General features: G+C 47.0%; 1 protein-coding gene across 3 annotated transcripts in view; it reads right to left on the bottom strand.

Moving 5' to 3' along the window:
- Prkce (protein kinase C epsilon) overlaps window positions 1-23,345 on the bottom strand; it is a 507,468-nt gene that overhangs the window by 246,366 nt on the left and 237,757 nt on the right. The gene's annotated exons all lie outside the window — the stretch shown is intronic.

The raw sequence follows: 23,345 nt of genomic DNA, 5'->3' as shown, positions 1-23,345 counted from the left end.
AATAACCAAGAAGTTATTTTAGGAATAGAACTTGAATCATGCTTAGCTACGCATACAAGGGAAACTGTATCCGCTAACAGCTCTTAGCATTGTTAATGGTGCCCACTGAAGAAAAAAAAAGTATTAGGCTCCATTACATAAGTACATCACAGATCTACTCTCAATACCTTCTGCATGAAATGAAATGGGAAGGGAAAAAAAGGTGGGGACCTTTGTCTTTCTAGCACCAGAGGAATAGACATTAATGTTTTGGCTGGCTGTGTCACACATATTCCAGATCCAAACAGAAGAAAGGTTAGCACTGTGTTGGTGTCTATTTACACACCTGGCTCCTTTCCCCAAACATACCTAAATGCCTGGATGGCAGGGACAAAGCCTGCAGGCTATATCCCCAACAGGCTGGATCATGTTCAATACAGTCCTGTTGAAATGGGTTAATGAGCACACAGACAGCTAGACAGAAAAACTGGTCTACTGACGCAGAAGTAGGTCTTCAAGTTGGAATGTATAATTGGAGTTGGAAAGACCAGGCCAAGCTATAGGCAGCAAAGTGAGACACGCCCAACTGAAGGGATCCCAGAATTCCACTGTCAAGGGACAGCTGGATAAAGAGTATGTACAGGACAGGAATTCACATTCAGCTGTGATGGGGATGTCCTCCTGTATATGTGTTTCTCTTATTGGCTGATGAATAAAACACTGATTGGCCACTGGCCAGGCAGGAAGGAGAGGTGAGGCTATGAGATGAGGAGAATGCTGGGGACACAGGCAGAGTGAGGCGGCCAAGAGACGCCATGCTGCTGAAGGAGTAACATGCTGGACTATGGGTAAGCCACAGCTTCATGGCAATACATAGATTAACAGAAATGGGTTAATAATTAAGACAGAGCCATTGGCCAAACATTTTATACTTAATGTTAAGTCTTTGTGTGTTTATGTGGGACCAGGCGGGACAGGAACCTCCATCTTCACAGCTGCACAAAGAGTTTCTTGGAAACGTCGCCTCACTGTCTTCTCCTACACAGCCTTCAAGGTGACCACACACTTCCTATAGATCTGGAAGAGGAGGCATACTGGACAGTGGCCCTTGTCAAGCTCTCGGTTAAGTGGCCCCTGAGCTCCAGTTCCAAACTTTTCCCCACTGTCACCGTATCCTGAATGCCCAGCGAAAAGTGGACTTGAACTTTTCCTAACTATTTTTTCTGGTACGGACAAGAGTGAACTACCCAAAAGACATGCAGGCAGCAGATGGGAAAGGTGAACAGGGACCTTTGCAACACTAGAACCGTTTCCTTTGTCGTGTCTAGGACACCTAGCTCGAACCCTTTCCTTTCTCCAATCCCAGTCTTAGAAACCTCCTGACGTGTCCCACTTCTACTCAGCCGAAGCCAGATGTCAAGAGTAAGTCCCTCCGTTTCAGTGACACCACAGACGGTCCAGACACTGCTGCTGCGTTTCCTTTCAGCTCCCTGCCGCCCCATGCCACCTGCAAAGCCTGTCTCTCACTGTCTCCAGAGAGGCTCCTGCCAGCCTCCTGAATTATCTCTCCTGCCAGGAGCTGTCAGAAGCCTGCCTCTCTCACAAAGGCTGGGTCGAGAATCTCAGCCCACCACAATCAGGGCCCTTCAGCATCTGGCAGAACCCCAGCTTCTGATCCCTCAGCAGGAAGTGGCCCCTCCCCTCTCACAACTACCAGGAGTGGCCACAGGCACGTGATTCTCTTCCTCCCTTGTACCTGGAATGCATTCGCTGTCCCTACAGGGGGCATTTCCTGGAGAAGGATGGTCACAGTCTATTACCGATTAGCCACCCACATGGCCCCAACCAGAGCACCCAAAGCCTCTCCCTCTCACACCACCAGCCACCCTCTCTGCTTACATTTTCCAGTGTTGTAAGGACCCGGAGAGATCAGGAAAACACTGTCAAAGTGCTCCACACTATCACTGGCCTTATTCTGACCGATGGGACGACTGTGACCCACTCACTAGTGGAACAGATGGAAAGGGAACACTCCAAAACACACTCACTGCCTCCAACCCAGCTACCACAGTTGGAAAATACTCCCTCAGGCCTGAGGCAAACCGAAAGTCCTCCAGTTTCTTCACTCTTTTTTTATTTGTTGTTTGTTTGTTTGTTTGTTTTGCAACTCTGGGAATTGAGCCTCACAGGCTAGGCAAGTACTCCATGACTGGGATATAACCCCAGCCCCAATCTCTAGTTTCTTGGTCAGTTTAAGGTTAAATCACTGTCCTGGGCAGGAGGTGGGGACAATAGCAGCACCCGTTCTCTGAGACTTACCAGAGACCAGCACACACACCATTGTCATAAAGCCTTATTACCACCATCCTGACTGGGTAGTGGGTACAGAAATAGGAATGAAAATACCAATGCATTATTCACTGCTCTGCACATTCTTTTTGGTAGAGCTGATAACTGAACCAAGTGATTAACACATGCCAGTCAAGTGCCCGACCAGAGCCACACCCTGGCCATACCATCGCCACTTGTGTTTGAGAGAGGAAACTAGAAACTGAGACATTGAAGTAATGAAGCTAGCAAGCAATACGGGACCATTCAGCTGTCCGGCCTGCACCATGATGCTCCCATTTCCTTCAGGTCAACTAATATGAGCAGCCCAGTCACTGATGGGCCTAGTGGAGGCTAGAGTCCCAGAGTAGAACCCAAAGTAGGTTATTGAATCATGGCAGGCAGGATTAACAAGGACTACTCCTTATGAGTGGTTTCTCATCTGGCTTCCAGGGTTTGGAGGGAACAGGGGGGCCCATACAGTCCAGCGGCATGGCCTCCAGGGAATGCTTCAAACCACTTGAGATTTGATGACCCACTTTCCCAAGAGGCTCATATTGGTTCTGCGAGCATCAGGCTTCTGAGCAGGTCAAAGCTCACAGAGCATTATGCTGCGACGCTCTGCTTCATGATTCCTGTTCTCAATGAATTCCCCTACTCCTAGCGGAATGGTGGCAAAGCTGTATGAAGGGGTGAGGCTGGGCAAGCAAGGTGTAGAGAGGGGTGAGGCTGGGCGAGCACAGCTGTACGAAGGGGTAAGGTTGGGTAAGCAAGGTGTAGGGGGTGACACTGGGTGAGCAAGGGTGTATGAAGGGGTGACACTGGGTGAGCAAGGGTGTATGAAGGGGTGAGGCTGGGTGAGCAAGTCTATATGAAGGGGTGAGGCTGGGTGAGCAAGTCTGTATGAAGGGGTGAAGCTGGGTGAGCAAGTCTATATGAAGGGGTGAGGCTGGGTGAGCAAGTCTGTATGAAGGGGTGAGGCTGGGTGAGCAAGGGTATATGAAGGGGTAAGGCTGGACAAGGTGCTTATAAGAGAAAGGGTGTTTTTTCTTTCTTCTTTATTTTTTTAAGAGAAGTTACTTAACCTCTTCCTAATGTTGATAGAGAAGTACCTTCCCTGAATTCCAGACTATGAGACTAGAGACTAGAGAAAAACCCACAGATGAAAAACTACGTAACTTTACCATCTCCTCGGGGCTAAATACATTTCTTCCATTCTGCATGAAGCCAGGGCAATGGCCTCAAAGATGCTTTTATGGTAAGGCTCTAGTTGTACGTAACAATCCTTTAGGAACAATTTAGCAACGATATCCCCAGAATCATTAACACAAGAAACACGCTTCTTGGTTTGCTTTGAATCTAGCCACGGAGTGAGTCTCAGGGCCCTGCTCCAGACATCCCTGGCTACTCGGCTGGGGCCACGCTTACTGGAAAGGGCCTTTACAGACATGTTATCCTGCCACCCCTACCTTGTACATAGGCAGAAGTGTGATTCTGATTCTATTTAAGGGAAAGAGCAGCAGACTGTCTCCATGGCAACCCCAAGCTGCATGTAGAATTAGAGCCTAGCTCGGGTTTGGAGAAAATTAAGTTGTGGTTGGTTATGTGTCTGTCTCACCTTGTCACAGGTAGTGGCTTGGGAAGGAGAGAGATGGGCAGAGAGACCTAGAGAGGACACTCACACAGCAAGTCAAACAAACATGGCCCTAGGAACTCCTCCCTGGATGGCCTAGCTCAGCACAGAAAGTGAACCTTACAGGAAAACCTAACCTGGCATGTGTGCATGTACATGTGTATGTAAGTGTGTGTGTGTGTGTGTGTGTGTGTGTGTGTGTGTGTGCTAAGGGGGGAGAGAGGGAGAAAAAGGGAGGGAGGAAGGAGAGAGAGAGAGAGAGAGAGAGAGAGAGAGAGAGAGAGAGAGAGAGAGAGAGAGAGAGAGAGAGAGAGAATAAAGCTTTCAGGTTAATTTCCCTAGATTTGTTCATGTTGAATTTTTATTAGTTTCACCATTTTAACCTCATTCTAATCTTTGAAGCATTCTCAGCCATGCACTTAGGAGCAACAGAACTATCCTCAAAATTATCTTGTCATGACACCCAGCTATCGACTGGCCACACCTAAAGAATCCTATTAATATTAAATCATACTGTCTACAACCAGGTGAATATTGCTGCATTGTGAACAAGCCTATCAAACTGTCAGTATTGATTCTAGTAAGAAAACAGAGCACAAAAGGAAAGAAAGAAAGAGAAAGAGGAAGGGAGAGGAGGAAGGCAGGGAGGAAGGAAGGAAGGAAGGAAGGAAGGAAAAAGAAAACAAGAACCATTACGTGTCTTTTGCCCACTTCCTTGTGCTCTCTGGCTGTTTCATAAACCAACCTGAGCCTCAGTTTCCTGGGAACAATTATCTTTTATCTCAATAGCTGTATTTTGAGTATCAAATAAGATAATGACTGTGGAAGTGCTTTGTAAAACATCAGATAATCCATGACTGATGGGAGGGGCACTGTTGTATTATTAGTAATAAGCGCAGGATTTAATAGAAAGAAGCAGGTTCCCAATGACAACATTATCCGAGCAGTTTTCCCACTCACCAACCTTTTTTCTAAGTTCAAAAGACAGAGAGAGACAGAAGTTTCCATGGCTGGCTGGCTTCAAGATCAAGGCTCAGTCATGCGTGCTTATATGGCACAAAGAGTGGCCGATCGATTGGACACAGAAATCAGAGTCTAGGGAGAAGCTGCCTGAGCAGATGAGAGCAAGCAGGGGGGTATCATCCTGCCACACAGCCCACCTGCTCCCCTCTTGCTGTGTTGCTGCCCACCCTGGCGGCTAATTCTCCCCACACCGAGAAAATGAAGCAATGTTGTCCCAGAGCGGCCCTTTCCTTGCCCCAGTGAGACCTCATTAGCTCCATCCTGTCTTTTCCCCCATCTGACTGGTGCTGAGAAACCTGGGGGCCTGAGAAAGAAAACAGAGACATCCCATAGGCGTGATGGTCACCCTCGGTGGGAAAGATGATTGTCCATCCCAGTTTGTCCCCTAGACCTCGGAGAATGGGGACAGGTTCACGGATAGCAGCATCACCAACAGCAGCAGCTGGCTGGAGCGGCCGAGCGCTCACATGGAGTCAGAGCCTGAACTTGTCACCCGCGAAGGTCACATGGACACAGGTCTCCGTTTGAGAAGCGGTGATGCTCTTATGGTAGCCAAGCACTCGGGAGAGGGGATGGAGCTAACAGTGACTCTCACCTGTCTTGGCTCTGATGAGCAGTGACAACTCTGCTCCCAGGTCATGTCAGAAAGTGCCATCCCAGGTACAGTAAGGGGAGAGGAAGAGCTGGTCACTTCATGCAACTCCTGGCCCCAGAACACTCTCCCTCCATACAGCCCTGGACCTGGTTGCCTCGTTGGCATTTATTCTCCTCAGCACTGAGGAGTTATTTTATTCATTTGTTTACCTTCCTCCAGGACCCAGAAAGCAGACCCGTTGGTGTGAGACTTAGAAACTGGGGGATATGGAGCATAATTGGAGATGTAGGAAGTGCCTCCCATTTTGCACGTGGCATGGCCGAGTGCTCAGGCATCTTGACTTCTACCTCTGATCAACCTGCATTGGAAAAAAAATCTAAGGTTCCCTGTCCCCAAACAAAGGGATTGTCATCACCCCCTTCAGAGTTGGGAATGGTAAACTGAGGCAGATTCATAGGAAGAAAAATAAATGGGCAGGCAGGAAAGATTGCTGTAGATGAAATACTTGGGTTATTAATACACATGACAGATATATTTCTCAGTAGTTAACAAAGGGGAGCCCGCTGAGCTGGCTCGGGGCTGTGTGGTAAGCACGGAGGTGCTTATTTCTGTGTGAAACAATGAAGGCCCAGAGGCTGAAGGAGTTTGACCAAGGTCATGCTATCCAAAGACAACAACTCTCTGACCCTAGAACGAGCACACGACACACTAGTACCTTGTCTTTCTTTTCCCTGGACAAGACAGAGCAATAGCTTTGGGGGAACCCCAGGCAGCTGGCCAGTGAGACAGGATCCACCGTACCTTCAGGCCACCTCCAGCACAAAGAAGGGTGTCAGATGAAGCCCTCAGAAATGTGCTCCGTCCAGTTTCGTCCCTCTCAGAGACAAAGTCAGTGAGTCCAATTTGCTTCTGACTCCATGGGAGACTTAGCACCAGGAGCTCTTCAGAGAGCTCAGAGGAAGGCTTCGGGAACAATCTTGGCCTCCAGACACAACCGGCCCATTCAAATACTCCTTCAGTATCCAATTTGCCTGCCTCTAATTCCCTGAGAGTCACTCAATGGGGGGCTGATTTGTCTCTCTTCTGCCAACAGCCTGTCCACTTTATTCTCAGTCAGATACTCTGTGACATCTGAGGCTTGCTTCTCTCTCTCTCTCTCTCTCTCTCTCTCTCTCTCTCTCTCTCTCTCTCTCTCTCTCTCTCTCTCTCTCTCTCTCCCTCCCTCCCTCCCTCCCTCCCTATCTCCCTCCCTCCACTTATCTAATTCTGCTAGAGGTCCTGCCATTTTAGGCAATAACCACACATGTACCTCCACTACCTCCCTTTGGAGCCAAGCAGGTTCCCTCCCCAGCCCCTACATGGTACTATGGAGAGACACTGTCTAGACCCTCACTCAAGCAACCCACCACTTTCCCTAGACTGAGATTAGCAAGTGGAAACTCAATTGCAGCCCCCTAGGGAAGGATGGCGGGCAGAGGCCCTGCAAACTACTCTCCCAGCCACATGGAGGGTGTGACCAGTCTCTAGAGAGTTTCTGGGAACAAAACAGATGTTCCAGTGAGGGCTGGCCCCAGGCCTCTGCAGGGAGGGCTGTCACATAGCCAGATAACTGAGAGGCTGCTGGAATACCAATGCCAAGCACTGCTATAGGGCAGAGGCAGCTCCAGGTCAGGATTCCATACTCTGCCCCCATCCCCAACTTAGTCCAGCAGAAGGGATAAATGGAGTCACAGGAGCCCGAGGCATGTTCAGAGGAGAGATTCCCGGGAGCAATACTGGGAGCCTTTACCATCCACCTGCCCCAGATTCCATCAAGCTCAGACACAGCACCACATAGGGAAATGGGGCTCAGCTTGCTTTAACTGCAAAAGCATTCGTTCTATTCGGTAAGTATGCAGTTTTAAATCTTCAGAGTCTCTTAGAGCAATTATGGACCCGGAAATCCGTAGCTGCTTAATTAGTCCAACTGCCTCTAACTCCCCGTCTTTAGGAACCTGTTCTCTCCATGTGGCGGTGTCTTGTCCCACAAAGAGCTGCCCGTGCCCTGTAACGGGGCTTTCCATACTCAGCATCTCCATGGCTACCAATGACCCAAACAAGATGTGCAGCAGTCCAGCCAGCTGGGCATCCTGAGCTATCACCTAGAGCAGGCGTTCTCATCCTGTGCGTCTCGACCCCTTGGAGGGGTCACAGATCAGGCATTTACATTATGGTTCATACTAGCAGCAAAATTATAGTTAGGAAATAGCAACCGAATAACCTGGAACTGTACTGAAGCATCAGGAAAGTTGAGGACACTGACCTACAGGATTCTTCCCCAGCTAGAGCCATGGGAGAGACAGTATGTGGTGATACCTTGTTTATGTACTCTAACAAATAAAGCCTGTCTGAAATCAGAGGGCAGAGCTAGCCACTAGTTAACCATAGAGGTCTGGAGGTCTGTTCAGACAGACAGGAAGTGATATGGCTGGGCAGTGAGGGGAAGTGTTAAGACGGGAAGAGACAGGAGCTCAGTCTCTTTTTGCCTGGGAAGTTGAGTAGGTAAGATGGCTGTGGTTTTGCTCCTTCGTCTCTCTGATCTCCCAGCATTTCCCCTATATCTGACTCTGGGTTTGTATTATGAAGACCTATTAGAACTTGTGCTACCATAGGGAGGAACCAAAGAAGTATTGGGTCCAGCTAAGTCAGATTTACCCGAGGCTTGGACATACTATGCCACACTACGCCAAGCCAAGCTCCCTACCTGGGACACTCAGGTGGCAGAGGCAGTACTGAAAACAGGAAGCAGTGCCCACCCCAGCCCTGCTGTAATAACACCACGCCCTGTGTTATTAACACACACTTCCCCTCAGCCAGTCTCTTAAAGTTCATCAGCGAAATGATGCCCTGCTCTGGGAGCCATGTCTCAACCAATCTATAAGTCCTGAAAACAGTTCTCGAATGCAGGTGTGCTCCTAGATCAGGGGCGAGCCCTACTCTCTACCTGCCCTTCAGGAGGACCCCTGTCCTCAGGCTGTGGAGTCTCACTGCACCCCTTCCCAGTCTGTCTCCCTGTGAGTCCATCCCAGCAGCGATTCGGACTCCTGCCCCTCACCCAGGGCCCGGCCAGTGGCCCATCTACCCTTTAAGCACTGCGTGGCCCAGTGAGAATCCTGTTCTGCTGGGCTTTCAGGAAAGCAGGCAACACCCACCCACCCCCATCCCCCACCCTCTCCACCCTTCCCCCCACCCCCTCCACCCTCCCACTCCCCACCCCTGCCGTGAGCTCTCCTGAGCTCACACAGTGCTTTACTAAGCCACAGGATGCCTGCGGGGGATTATTAAAGCCACAGTCTACTATGCCCCATCAACAACCAATTTGGCCTAGTCAAATAGGTTCCAATTCCCCAGGCCCAAGTCCCCTAGCAATCAGCTCATCAATATACATAATGTTTAGAAGCTGGGTATCGATTGTGGAATCTAATGGACTCCTCGTTCAAGGTTCGGCTTGACCTGAAAAGCATTTATTAGCATGCCTGCCCCGCCCCCAACCTCAGTACTAGACTCCATGACTGGGTTAGAATGGAATGTGGTAGAGAGGAATGAGGGGATCCTGGAACTTGGGCATCAGTCAGGAAAATACACAGCCCGAGGTTTTATCCCAGCCAGTGTGAGCTAGGCTGCAGCAACTGCCCACCCCCAGCATCAGGCTGAACTAACAGGGATCTGTTGTTGCCATAGGAAACAATACACCTAAGCATCAAAGGTGTGATTAACATTGGCCACAGCCAGTGGTCCTGGGTATTCCCAGGCTTGCTGAAGCAACATGCACCCCACTGCCAGTATATGCATAATTATGGGATCTCCTTGTACTCACTCTCCAGGCCTCATATACAGGTCTCCCAAAACCTACTTCTCCAGCTCTGAGAGCTCCAGGTTCCCCCAACACATTTATAGCCCAGCACCACCCTCAAAGGTCCCTGCTGTTCAGGAGCATGCCCTGCACACAGCTTCAAGAGGAGGAGGGCTTCTGGTCAGAAGGAAGGGACCGATCATGTGGCAAAGGGATGTGGGTCAGCCATGCAGTCATCCAGCGAGCCACCTGTCAAGAAAGAAGTCTCCTGATCTTTTTCACCCCGATAAAACCTCTGAGAAAAGAGAACTCACAGTAAGGCACTGGCCCCTGGGCAGTCCTCAGTAAACCCTGACCTTAAATGCAGTGCTTTTCAACCAGCTTTACCTGTGACAGAACTTTGAAATTAGTCCTAGTTAAACTCCAAAGTGTGGAGAGGAGGACGAGTTAAGAAACACCTCCTTCCCCCTTTCCACACTGGAATCTGCCCTGCGTGGACACATAGGTATCCTCATGGTGGTCACTACAGGCAGGGAGATCGCAGTCTTTGGATAGCCAGGCTTATCTACTATTGGCCTTACTGCCCTTTTCCCGTGAAATAGACTTTGCATTCTCAAGAGACTTAAAAAAAAAGAAAAGTGGTTTTTTGTTTGTTTGTTTTGTTTTTGTTTTGGTGAAACTTTGTCTCTTACTTTTGCCTTATTTCACATGAATCACACAAAACATTAGCCAGGCCACACCTTAGCCTTCTAAGTAGGTCAGGATAAAGGTGAGTAGGAGTTGGGAAGGCTCTTGAGGATATTTTAGTCCATCCCTCAAAGGGGAGGGTTTGGACTCGCAGGACTTGGAACAACTGTGCTATGTTACCTTGTACATTTTAAGTCCTTTTCCGTGTGTCTAGGATCTCCTAAACAACTTGTAAAGAACTGCCAAATTGACTAAAGGAAAATACAAGATGCCCAGTTAAATTTCAACTCCAGAAAACAAAACAAAAAAGTGACTAGATTTTTGTGTGTGTGTGTCCAGGTTCCATGTAGTACTGGAGGCTATGCTATAACATACCATGAGGGGTTACACTGTGACAAAGAGCTAATTGACGTCCTGTGCTTTATTGACAACTAAGTTTTCTGAGCTTCAGCATCATCACAGGTCCAGGTGTTGCTATCCAGGGCTCTGTTCCTGTAGGACGGCAAGGTCACATCTCAAGAGAAGAAATGGAATAACAACAAAGGGGAATTTTGATTTTTTTTAAAGCCAAGGTTGTGTGTCTATTAATATATCAAGAATAACTTCTGAACTGAGTGACCCTGGGGTATTTTATTTCAGGTTGGGTTTCCCCATAGGGCCACTTTTTCACTGGTTTCTTCAAAGGAAGTTCCTCTCATGTCCTTTCAGCCCATTCCTTTGGGGACTCAGACACCAAAAACATGACCATCATTAGTCACTTGCACAAAACAAAAATACTAACAGCACATACTGAAATAAATCAGTTTTGGCTAACATTTTTTTTTCTATGCAGTTATTTGGAACTCTATCCCTTCTGGAACCTTCTGGAAAACAGCGTGGTGATTGGATGGAATATGCAGGAAACTACAGGCTGTGTGTGTCCATCTGTTAAAAATCACTGTGAACACTACCATATGCAAGGCCTGGAGAGCCTGGATGTAAAAGCCCTGAGTTCCTTGTTCCAGCACCAGCCATACTTGTTGAGCCCACTGGTCCCCTCCCCCTTCTCACACCCATCAGCCCGAATGAGTACACAGAGGACACTGAGAATAGTACGAATGCCTCTCATACATGGCCAAGTCAGGGTTAACACTTCTATTATATACCTTAGGTCAGGTGAAGTCTCCAGAAGGATCCCTAGGCCAGACACAGGGCCATTCAGTTATAAGTAGTCCTAAAGACCAGATCCAAGAATGACATCCTTCAAGAACCCTTGCTACCTCTCATCCCCACAATAACCACTTTCTACCTAGTTTCTCTGACTTCCCATTTAGCCACGCATCCCACAACCTCGGGACATTAACTCAAATGCTCTTGTCTGATATCCCGATCTGACTCATTTGCTCTTGTCTGATTACTTTATTTGTCCATGTTTTGGCTCCTCACGGAAAAACTGAAGTTCCTTGGGGCAATGTTCTCCAGCTCTATAGACCATAGATAGCCCCTTAGCACAGAATGAGCTAGGCATCCTGCAGACCTTGGGTAAGAGTTTCCAGATGGAATATAATTCCTGCAACTGTGTACCAAGTGTTATAGGTATAGATGCCATGCAGAGACTGTGTAATAGATTCCACTAGCTGGCTTCTCTTATGTACGAGGAAAGAAGAGAGGTCAACCCTGTGGTCTTCCATGACCACAATGCCCACCTTGGTCATTACCCCACTGGGGAAACTCTCCATTCCAATAAAGTGCTACAACCAGTTCAAGAGGGAAAGTCTTGAGAAAGTTGAAGGCTTAAACAAGAGTGAAACAACTTTCTAGCTAGTATTCAAAATTCTCAAACATCATGTAATCTACAACCAAGAAAATCAAGCTCTTTCCATTGTCTTGGCCAACACTTCAGGAACCTAATGCAAAGGAAGCCAGGTACTCTTATAAATCACACTACAGAACAACCCACTCAAACTCTTAAGTCACTGTATTTTTATGAGATGTGCCTGGCTGGACGACAGGGTTTTTAATAGACAGTGCTCGGAGCATCATTGTGAACCAAGGCCAGTGTAATGCAGACTTCTAGCAATCAAATGCATTTCCAAAATCTCCCAGGGATGTCTCAGTTTTCACTCCAAGACTTTAAAAGAAAAGTCTGAGCAACAACAGGACAGGGGAATGTCTATAACACACAATGGGACCTCTAAACACAAAGAAACTGTAAGCACACATCATTGTCACAGAAGCATATTTCTTTCTGTCCCAAGCCAGGTATAATAGAACCTTCTGACTCCACATTGAGAGCTTTGAATACATAGCCTGAGTATCCCAGAGAAAAAAACAGGCTGATCTTGTAAATGAAAAAATCGGCACTCAACTGATTTTTATAGATAATCATTTTCCAAAATGCATACAAAGCCTTTCCAAAAGAGCCAGTGGCAAACATTATCATATTTTGTCCCTGAAAAAGTTAAATGAGAAACATATTAGCTGGCTAATATACTTTGTGGGTGAAATCACCGCCAGGCCAAAGCAGCACTTGGTAACCAGTGAGGCACAATTATGCATTCAAAAAAATCAATGTGCTGTTTGTGCTCATCTCAATCCAATTTAGAACACTCAGGATAGCCATTGCTGTTCTGCAAGCACAATACATACTAAGTTCTAGGTCTTGTAGCCATTTGAACATAGTGCAGCAATCTCAATGGTATTCAAATATATGCAAATAGCTCCTACTCACTCGGGGCTTAGTCCTGGTCTCAATTTGTTAGAATCCTTTCCTGGCCACCCCTGCTCATGGACCCTGTCCTCTTGAGGACACCACATGGTTCTCCTACAATGGTAGTTATTCAGTTTTATCATTTTCAAGCCCCTGTGCAATCCCTGTATTGTCTTAGTCACTTGTTAAGTGTTTACTTCTATACATTGTTGGGAGAAAATAAGAGAAATTTCTTTGCATTCAGGCAGTCAGTTGAGTTTATTGCTGTATCTCAATGCTAGACCGAGGCTCAATTATCAATACATTATTTTATTATGCTAGAACAGAATTATATAAAGCTCAGCATGCTCACATTTTTCTATTTTTAATTTTTTGAAGTTAATTTTTATTTAAATTAGAAACAATCTTATTTTACATACCAATCCCAGTTCCCTCTCCCTCCCATCCTCCCATGCCCCCCACCAACTCCCATCTCACTCCCATCTACTCCCCAGGGAGGGTAAAACCTTCCATGGGGGATCATCAAAGTCTGTCACATCATTTGGGGCAAGACCTAGGCCCTCCCTCATGTATCTAGGCTGAGAGAGTATCCCTCCATGGACAATGAGCTCCCAAAGTCCATCTGTGCAGTAGGGACAAATACTGTTCCACTGCCAGAGGCCCCATAGACTGCCCAGGCCTCCCAACTGACACCCACAATCGGTGGGCCTGGTTCAGTCTTATGCTATCAGACTGCAGTCCATGAGCTCCCCCTTGTTCAGGTCAGTTGTTTCTGTGGGTTTTCCCAGCCTGGTCTTGACCCCTTTGCTCATCCCTCTTCCCTCTCTACAACGGGATTCCAGGAGTTTGGTTCCATGCTTAGCTGTGAAACTCTGCTTCTGCTTCCATCAGCTACTGGATAAAGGCTGTAGGATGGCATGTAAGGTAGTTATCAATCTCATTATAGGGGAAGGGCATTTAAGGTAGCCTCTCCACTATTGCTTAGATTCCTAGTTGGGGTCATCCTTGTGGAATGCTCACATTATTAAGCATACTATGCAGTAGCATTAGAGCTATCTACATTTTTATACTATGGCCACTCCTTCCATCTTTCCAAACTGATGTTCAAACCCACCAAATGGTACCTCTACCTTCTCCACACTGTACCACCCCTGGTGGCCACTAGTCTTTTTTGTTTCTATGATTTTGACTACTCTAGGACATCAGATAAATAAATTCACACAGTGTTAGTTATTTTATGACTGATACTGGTAACTTTGTGACTGCCTTATTTCACTTAGTGGCATGTCTTCAAGGTTCAACCATATTGAAGCTTCCTCTGGAGGTTGGATCTCATAACACAACTTATTCATCTGCTTAATGACCACGTGAGTTATTTTAGCTTTTGGTTACTGGGAATGTCACCCAAAGCAGTGTGCAAATGTCTGCTTGAATCCCTGCCCTCAGTTCTTGGATTTGCTGACACAAATTTTAATTCCTTTTTTAAAATTATGTATCAAGAAATCAGTAGCAGCCACGCCATTTTTGAGGCCTGCTAGCTACTAGCCACACACAAAGTTCTGCTTTCCTTTCTCTACATGCTTGCAAACACTTGGTGTTTTGTGGTGGGTTTTGTTTGGGGTTTGGGGTGCAGTGTTTTATGTGAAGCAACAGTTCCTATTTAGGCCAGTGGATCTGATGAGAAAGTGAACCGATTCGTTTACTGTGTAATACATAGAGAGAGGTCACTATTGGGTAAATACTTTAGCTCTCTCAGTCCAGTCTGGCTTACAGGCACAAGGACTCTTACAGCTGCTTCACACTGGAAGCGTAAGTGAGGGGAGTTATCAAGAACCCATTGGACAGCATCCTTACAATATTAGCATAAGCCTTTTGTGCAAGTGGCCAGGTTGCTAGGAAGTAGCACCCCCAGAAGAGACTGCTCCATGCACCCCTAACTTCAGGTTTTGCTGCTCCTGAAAGGGCCTATGGAAACTGTGGCATGAGCCATTAAGAGTTGGAAGAAAGGGGGAGTGGAAATTACAACCATCTGAATGCAATTGCCTGGCTTTATCTTTGCCCAACACTCTAAGAGCCCATAAACATCACTGGAGGGAAAAGAATTTAATTTCCAAAGACATAAAATTTTCAGAGCTTTGTGACCTCTGAGGGAATCAGGCCAGCTGAGAAAGCGATTTCCTGAAGCTCAAACCCAGGCTCAGGGAACAAGGCCACCAGGACACTTGCCAGTCAGCCTGTCCTGCTGGACACAGGTCTTTGGGAGGAGCCTAGCCCATGTGACTGACTGCATCTCCCAGGCCTAAAGTAGCCACTGTGGGAGCTAGGAGTAGACACTTCTCCTCTGAACCAATAAATGATGTACAGCAAGCTGGGAAGCTTAGAGGATTCTTGTCACCCTGACTTGTTTTGCTCCCTGGGTTTTAGTATTCTAACGAAGATGCAGGATACACGGTGACTCTGTTATCATCCTGGATTCGTGTCAGTTTATGGTGAAGACTGGATTCTCCACTCTGTGTCAGAAACAGACTTGGAAAACACTAATCCACCTATCACAGGATTCAATTCCCTCTGTCTATGGCCCACCCCTCCCCATCTATACTGTACTCCCCAGAGAAGTGACAGCAACAAACAGCGTGCTTTGCCATTCTGTAGTTGATAATGCATTATCCGATGCATTTATTTCATTCTCCATATAACCTGTTAGGTAAACAAACCAAACAGACATAGAAGGTATTAGGCCTACAGGAGCAGAACATAGGAAAACGAAGCCCCAATGCTCCAAAGATCTGTCTCCATCCTACTGGTGGCTTTCTATTCCTCCAGAGTCACCCAAGCTCATGCTAATGTCACAGTCAAAACTCTTATCCTAAAGGACTGTTCCCAATTAACCACTGAGAAGATGGAGCCCAGAGGCTAGATCAGCACCATGCATGCAGTGACTGAAAATGGCTTTCATGTGTTTACGACTCCATGAAGATATGTCCCACAATTCTTCCATCCCCCTCTCCCTTCAGCAGAGGACCGGTATACGTCTACCCTCAGGGGAGACGGAAGTTGATAACTTGCCCACGCATGAGTTGCATGATGGTGTATGTTTTCAGGAACTAGCCCCATGACTCCATCCAGCATCTACATGTGTATCGTGCAGAGACCAGCAACTACGTGTGAGAAGAGCCAAGTAGCCATGTGCAGGCTCGCATGTCACGGGACACCAACTGAGACCTCCTGCCAGCAACCAAGTGAATCTCCAGAACTCTCCAGTTCCCCAGAGCCAGTCACATCTTACCAGCCAGAAAGACTGGCTGCACCCTCAGAGTCCTGAGCTTGAGCCAGCAGCTCCTGAGCACCCAGCCACAGAAACTGGGAGAGAAGGGAGGGTTCTTGCTGAAAGCCACTGGGGTTGAGGGTAGCTTGCCATGCAGCAATAGCAAACATTGGCACTGGAAGAAAGCTGACCTTTGCACAAGCCTTTACTACAACACCAGCATTTGGGAGGCAGAAGCAGGTGGGTCTCTGTGAGTTTGAAGCTAGCCTGGTCTACATAGTGAGTTCCAGAACAGCCAAAGCTATACAGCTTTGTGTATACCTGTCAGAGGGAGGGAAGGAAGGAGGGGGTGACCTTTGAAATTGTATTATTTATTCAGATACCATTAATGTATGCTTCTTTCATTGTAAGTATAAATAATAAAGACAAACTTACGAGTTACTCATGCTCATCCAGAAATAATTTTAACATAACTTCCTGCTTTCTATTTGTGTACTTATTTTACAGAAATGAGCTCACACTATTTTGAATCTATTTCTTGTCATTTAGTGATGCTACATGGCATTTTAGAGTCAGAGTGCCTCCTTTGGATGCTATTTCATATCACCTGGCAGAGGGGCTGCAGAGATGTCTCATCCCTTAAGATCAGGACACGTCTGTGGAGGAACCCAAGTTTGGTTCTCAGCATCCACATCGGGAAGCTTGCAACTCTCTGTAACTCCAGAGATCTGATGTCCAGTTCCACAGTCTCTCTCTCTGTCTGTCTGTCTCTTTCTCTCTCTGTCTCTGTCTCTCTCTCTGTCTGTCTCTCTCTCTCTCTCACACACACACACATTCACACAACACTCTCACACACACATACACTCACTCTCTCCCATACTCTCACACACTCACAACTCTCATACACATATACTTACATACACATACACTCACACACACATAGTCACTCTTTCACACACACACAACACTCACTCTCTCTCTCTCACACTCTCATATATACACACTTAGAAAATAAATCTTTGAAACACTAAATGTATACCTACAACAGGATAGTTGGGGAATATTTTATTGTTTAAGTGTACCTAGATATACTAAAAGGAGAGCTAAGCTGCTATGCATCGCTTCGCATTTGGGGCTACATAGAAAACTCCACACAGCTTTTGTACACTTGCCTGTTTATGCCCTTTGCATAAATTCCTAGGCATGCAAATGCCAGATAAGGTTGGTAAATTCTAGGTAAGAAACGTCTGTCAGACATATCAAAGACGACAGAGACTGGGCCGATGCATATCCTAAGCCAGTTCACCTCTGTGGGCCTCTCATCACCCTGTCAGTGGTGACTATTAATGAAGCCAGCTCTTAGCTACAGAACTGGATCTCTCAGGATGGACTTTCAAACCAACCAAGGAGAAGTTATTTTGGTGGCTGAGGAAGCAGTCCTCTGAAATCATATACTTTCATGCAATGTCCCTCCCAATTCTGTCACCATGACCTGACCCTGACTCCTCTTAGCTCATCCAGGCACTGTGTGGCTGGAGGCAGTGGAATGTGGCTGTGGAAAAGTGGGCTTCCAGACATTTAGCAAGTATCTTGGGCAATGTTGCCTGGCTTCCCATAAACATTCCCATGTGTGTCATTCTGTAATTCTCACCATTCATCCCTTTGACCTATACAACTTCTTAGCACCGAACAAGGTAGGAAACCTGATCGGATGGGACAGGTCACCAGCTATGCTCCTATGGAGTCTGAAAGGTGTGATCACCACCTACAAGTCAGGCAGGGGACTGCTGGCCAGGATCACACAGACCAGTGGACAGGAAGCCAGGAAAACAGCTGAAAGTCCTACACTTCCTTCCTGAGAGGGCAGATTTCTAGACCAGAGCATATATTTCATACAATGTTAGATATTTCTTTTCTATTGATGTTTGTGTGTATATGCATGATGTGATGTGTGTGAGACTTTGGCTATGCATGTGGCAGTATAGGCCCACTTATGCCACGGTGTGAGAGAGAAGATCTGAGATCAATTTTGGGGAGTTAGTTCACTGTCTACGTTGCTTGAGGCATGGTCTCTTTTGTTATTTCTTCTGTTGCAAAGAGCACTTCAGGCCATCTGGCCTGTAAGGAAGCCTCTAGGTGGTTGTCCCATCCCTGCCCCCATCTCTGTATAAGAGCGCTGGGATTATACATGGTCTGCTCCAAACTCAGGCTCTCAGGTGGGCACAGAGGCAGCGCCTTACCCACTGAGCCGTCACTGGGCCTCAATGTGAGGTAGTTCTAAGATCACATTTAGGGATACTGTGGTGTCCTGAATAAAAATGGCTCCCATTTGCCCATAGGGAGTAAACACATTAGGAGGTGTGGCCTTGTTGGAGGAAGTGCATCACTAGGGAAGTGGGCTTTGAGGTCTCAGATGCTCAAGCCACACCCAAGTGTGGCATTCTCTTCCTGCTGCCTGCCAGTCCGGATGTAGAACTCTCAGCTACCTCTCCAGCACCGTGTCTGCTTGCATGCCACCATGCTCCCCGCCATGATGATAATGAACTAAGCCTCTGAACTGTAAGCCAGCCACAATGAAATGCTTTCCTTTTTAAGAGGTGCCATGGTCATGGTGTCTCTTAGTGATAAAAACCTGACCGACAGATATCAATACAACCGTATTTTAATGACCACCTCCCTTTGCATGCCCTTCCTACGAATGCTGACCAAGCAGGCCCGGACACATGTAGGGTCCCTCTGATGACTTATGAACACACAGATTTTGTACACGTCCCAAATCTTGGTTGACCGCAGATGTTTTTCTCTGCAATTTGCTCATATCAAAGTATTGTGTTCTTCATTAAGAGGCAGGAATAATGACTTAAAACCGGCCATCTTCACTAGGATGATGTGCACATGGTGCTATTTGCCCATAAAAAGCCAATTACTTGATTCTAATATGTAAATATAATTTATCAGAGACCCTGAAAGAGGAGTCCAGAGAGAACTCGGGAGAGGAAAGGATACTTATGCTCAAGACAATCCTTTGGAACTCAGAGACAATGCTGTCCAGGAGATACAGTGTAGTCAAAGGGTTCCAGAATGCCTTCCCAGCCACAGTCACTTCAGGCCCTTGACTTCCAAGTGTCTTCCCTTGCGCAGACTGTCTGTAGGCAGAGTAAGGACAACTAACCAACCATGACTGACATGCACCTAAAACAATGTTAAGTGACTGGGACACGGCCACAATAGCCAGGTTCACAAGGTCAGCAAGCATCCATTTATGGGTGCCTTTCCCAGGTTGTATACATCAGGACAGCCATCATAAAGGACCAGCACACCCTCCTGAGGCATTCTTCCTTATGGAGGCAGGGCCACACGCTGAACTCTCCCTAGAGCTCAAATGCCAGCCCCTTTAGAATCCCTTGTCCATATTCTCCACCTTCAGCATCACAGCTCCCGAGCCTCTCTGGGCACCACAGTGTTCCCGCTACACCCACATGCATTTAGCCTGTCTAAGAAGATTCCTGATTTTCAGTGTCCTGGGCTAGGAGCCAGGACTTCTTCCACGGGGTTTCCCCAGTGCCAAGCACAGCAGAAGAGTCCAGTGACATTCGCTCCAGCTGAGATGGAAAAGCTGACATCATTCACCTCACATGCCATAAGAATGACTTCTACCAAATGATGAATTAAACATGATTGTTTTGCATGAACTCGGAGCTCTCTTCTTTTCCCTTACGAACCGTAGTAGCAAAGAATTGACTAGGCGTTTCCTGATGTCTTACAATAGGAAAAGGATTGAAACTCAGACTATAATCTTAGATTCCCTTTTAAATGACCACTAGGCTCTCTTGTCTTGATCACCTACACCATCCCGAGGCTAGCCAGATGCCATCAGGGTGAACAGTGACAGCCAGGCCTTCCTACTATACAGTACCAGCTTTGTTGGAGTTAAAGTCTCATTAGATTTTGATCTCTGAAATACCCCAGTCAATATTACCATCATTGGCACAGCACTCAAGGAAAACCACCATTGCTATAGCTGCCTGTACCCCAAAGTTATTGCAATGAGTACCAGTGACCAGAAACAAAAGAAACAGAAACCACTCTACAAACAAAGGCTTTAATCGTTTTATTTCTTGAGTGACACCTATGTGCCTCTCCCTTCCTCTTAAGGTACAGTTCAACATACACCCTCAGCAACATACACCCTCAATCAGCAACTGTCACATGACACTCCAAAGATTAGCCAGGAGAAGCCAAATGCTTTGATGGCATAGATGAATTCATTTTTACTTTTTTTTTTAAGTATGTGGTGTGTTTATTAGTGTGTGGTGCATGTACTTGCTACTGTGGATGTATACACACATGAATGCCACAGAGGGTTGACACCATGGGTGTCTTAATTGCTCTCTACCTTCAGTTTTTTAGACCCTTGGTCCCACTGAACCTGAAACTCATTAATTCTGCTAACTGGCTGGTCAGTGAGCTTCAGGGACCCACTGGTCTCTACTCCACTGCTGGGGTTACACGTATACACAACATCATTTAGCTTTGTATATGAATACTGGGGATCTGAACTCACATCCCTATGCTCTCATGCAGTCTGTACTTCACAAAGTAAGCTACCTCCCCAGCCTCTGATGAGATCATCTTAAAGGTAGATATTTGTTGTTGCTTCCAAGAGATATGGGGAGGAAATACTCTGTGCTGGGCAAAGTTGAGTTTCATACACACAGTGGAGTCCCTTTCTTACAGACACACCACACAATGGCATCACTACCCACACATTAAAGATGAGGCAACTCCTACACCACCAAGTGGGGGGACTCACTAAAAGCCATTGCTTCAACCTGGTGCTATGCAGGTTGCCCCATGGGAGAGTCTTTACTGTTGATGCAGTAAGAATTCCCAGAGCTTTCGATCTGTCTCTTTTATCCCAAATTTATCCCATTAATTTTATTGGACTTTCAACTTCTTCTCTCTGACATTCACTGCTTAGCAAAGCAAGCCATTCCCTTAATCTTGCTTTGTCCAACTTCTTTATTCACTAGGAATGGGGGCAGATTCTAAGCTCATTCATCAATCCTGGTACTGAGTGCTTGTTGGCTAAAATCGGGATTCTGAAGGAGACCTATAAAAACTGACACCACAGCTCATCTCCATTAACTACTAGGCATGCATTTGCAGTAGGTATGATGTATCTATCCTGTGAGATGACAGGAGGAGCAGTGTTGGAGGGGCAGTGTTTATTGAACACATGCTAGATCCAGAGCGATGCACATGTACATGTATTAGGTCTAGGCCTGAAGTATATTTATATCCACTTTCCCAGTGAGTCAAGTGAGACTTGCAGAGGTCAGAAGTCCATTGGCTGAAGCAGGGAAACTTGGGTGACATACCAGGGTCCCACTCTTTACAGGGTGTCCCACCTTATGCTTGACACAACATTAAGAGTCCATGAACACACAAAGAACAGACTGGTCCTAGTGATATGCCTGGCTGGTCACTAAAAACAGAACCTATGAGTCAAGGGAATGGACACGGGAATCAATGGGTGTGATGAGAGAAGGTACTGGGGAGGCTTGAAGTGGAAGGACACGTGTCAGGCTGTGACAAGAAAGACAGAAGATGACTATGATAGGCGATCTCTGCCTGTGAGCTCCCATCACACTGGCCCATCTGGACAGCCACCATCTTCATGGCCAAGTCTCTATACACCCGGAGGGAACATGCCGCCTCTTTTTGTTTGTCCACAACTGCTCAGCTGAATACTCTGTCATCTGCCCCTTCCAGCTGTCCCTTCCCACTGTCCCATACTTGAACTTTAATGTGGATATGGTCTTCCGAGTTCTTTGAGGGCCATGAAGAACCCAACTTGAGCCTTTTCAACACTTCTCTGAAGAGCAGCATGAACAGAAACGAGACAGGGCAGGAGACCCAGGCCGACCTTCCCAGGGAACTGGCTAAGTCAAGGCCCTTAAGAGGCCATTCAGCAACAGCCATCTCAAGGGTCCCACTGCTGACTTCTACATGTCTGTCACTCTCTGTGCAAAGAATGCAGTGACATAGACCTACATCCCACACTGGCACAAGCCATGAGGATGATCCAGTTGCAATCAACAAGTGCCGGTGAGCCCACAGCCCATCAAGGAGCTGATGCTGCTTAAGTCCATGCTGCACCCACTCTGGTTATATAAACACAAGTGTTGGCCTTCAGAAAGCCAAGAGCCTCAGTACCAGGCTCCTTCAGGTGATCCATTAAGCCACCCTGCCTTTCAAAATCCACCCCCCCAAGCAGACAATCAAAGTCTTCATTTGGTTTATATCATCAAAACAGCAGAAAACCATCCCATCCACCCTTCCCAGCTTCCCCGTAGCTCCAGCTTGCCTGGACTTCATTAATGACTCTCTAGCACAGCCCTGTAAAAGTTTTGTCTTCCTAATTGTTTGCCTCTGTTCTCTCATGAAAAAGAAAGCACTGGGTATCTCTTGAGCCCCATGTGTCCAGTACTGGAGTGGCGAGTAAGAGAAACACAAAGGATGGTAGCATGCTGTCCATTGCGTCCATCCAGCTAAACAAAGAGGCATCAGATATAAACGAGCCTGGGGATCAATGCACACAAGGGCCACCAGAACTAAAGCAAGTGGCCCTCTCTCTGAACAGGGCAGCAAAACATCAGAGGAACTGAGGTTTCATGAGGCCATGAGCTCAGGGAAGGCATTAGAAACAAGAGAACTAGCAAAGAGAAAGACGGTGTGTGGCGAGGTACAGAGTATGTTTGTGAGCCCGAGTAACTGGGGAGAGGGCTTCTGGGGTGACCGATGAGGTTGAAAATGTGCGTGGCAGGGCCAGGAAAGGGCTTACTGGGGCTTGATCCTTCATCAGCTATGTGAGTCACCACAGTGTTTTGGTTCAGGTTAAGGCAGCAGCAGCAAGGACTGGACAGAAAGGACTGGAATTAGAAGCTACCAGAAAGAAGCAAGAAACCCGCACACAAGATTCTGCACACACACACCTGAGCTCCTGCAGTTGCCATGGTGACAGGAAATCAGAGCAACATATGCAAATGTCATCGTCATGAAAAGCAGAGGCCCAGCGACTATGATGGCCAAGGAGGCAGCCCAGGATGACAGTGGCCTTCAGAGAGGACACTCACTTTTTCAGGTGCTTGGTGTCCCGATCCCTTTTCTCTCCAGGAGAAGCCCTGCTCCAGGGCTCTTGAGAGCCAAGGTTGCTGCAGAAGCCGGAGAAGTTAACACCTCTCCCACTTGGAGTCCTTGCTCAAGTGTGTGACATCCTGTAGCCAGATGGCCCCACAGGATGCTACTAGA

The sequence above is a fragment of the Mesocricetus auratus genome, unplaced genomic scaffold (assembly GCF_017639785.1).
Source record: "Mesocricetus auratus isolate SY011 unplaced genomic scaffold, BCM_Maur_2.0 Super-Scaffold_100676, whole genome shotgun sequence".
NCBI classification, from domain to species: Eukaryota; Metazoa; Chordata; class Mammalia; order Rodentia; family Cricetidae; genus Mesocricetus; species Mesocricetus auratus.
Note: the sequence above shows the minus strand (reverse complement) of the source record. Positions and strands in the feature narration are given on the sequence as shown.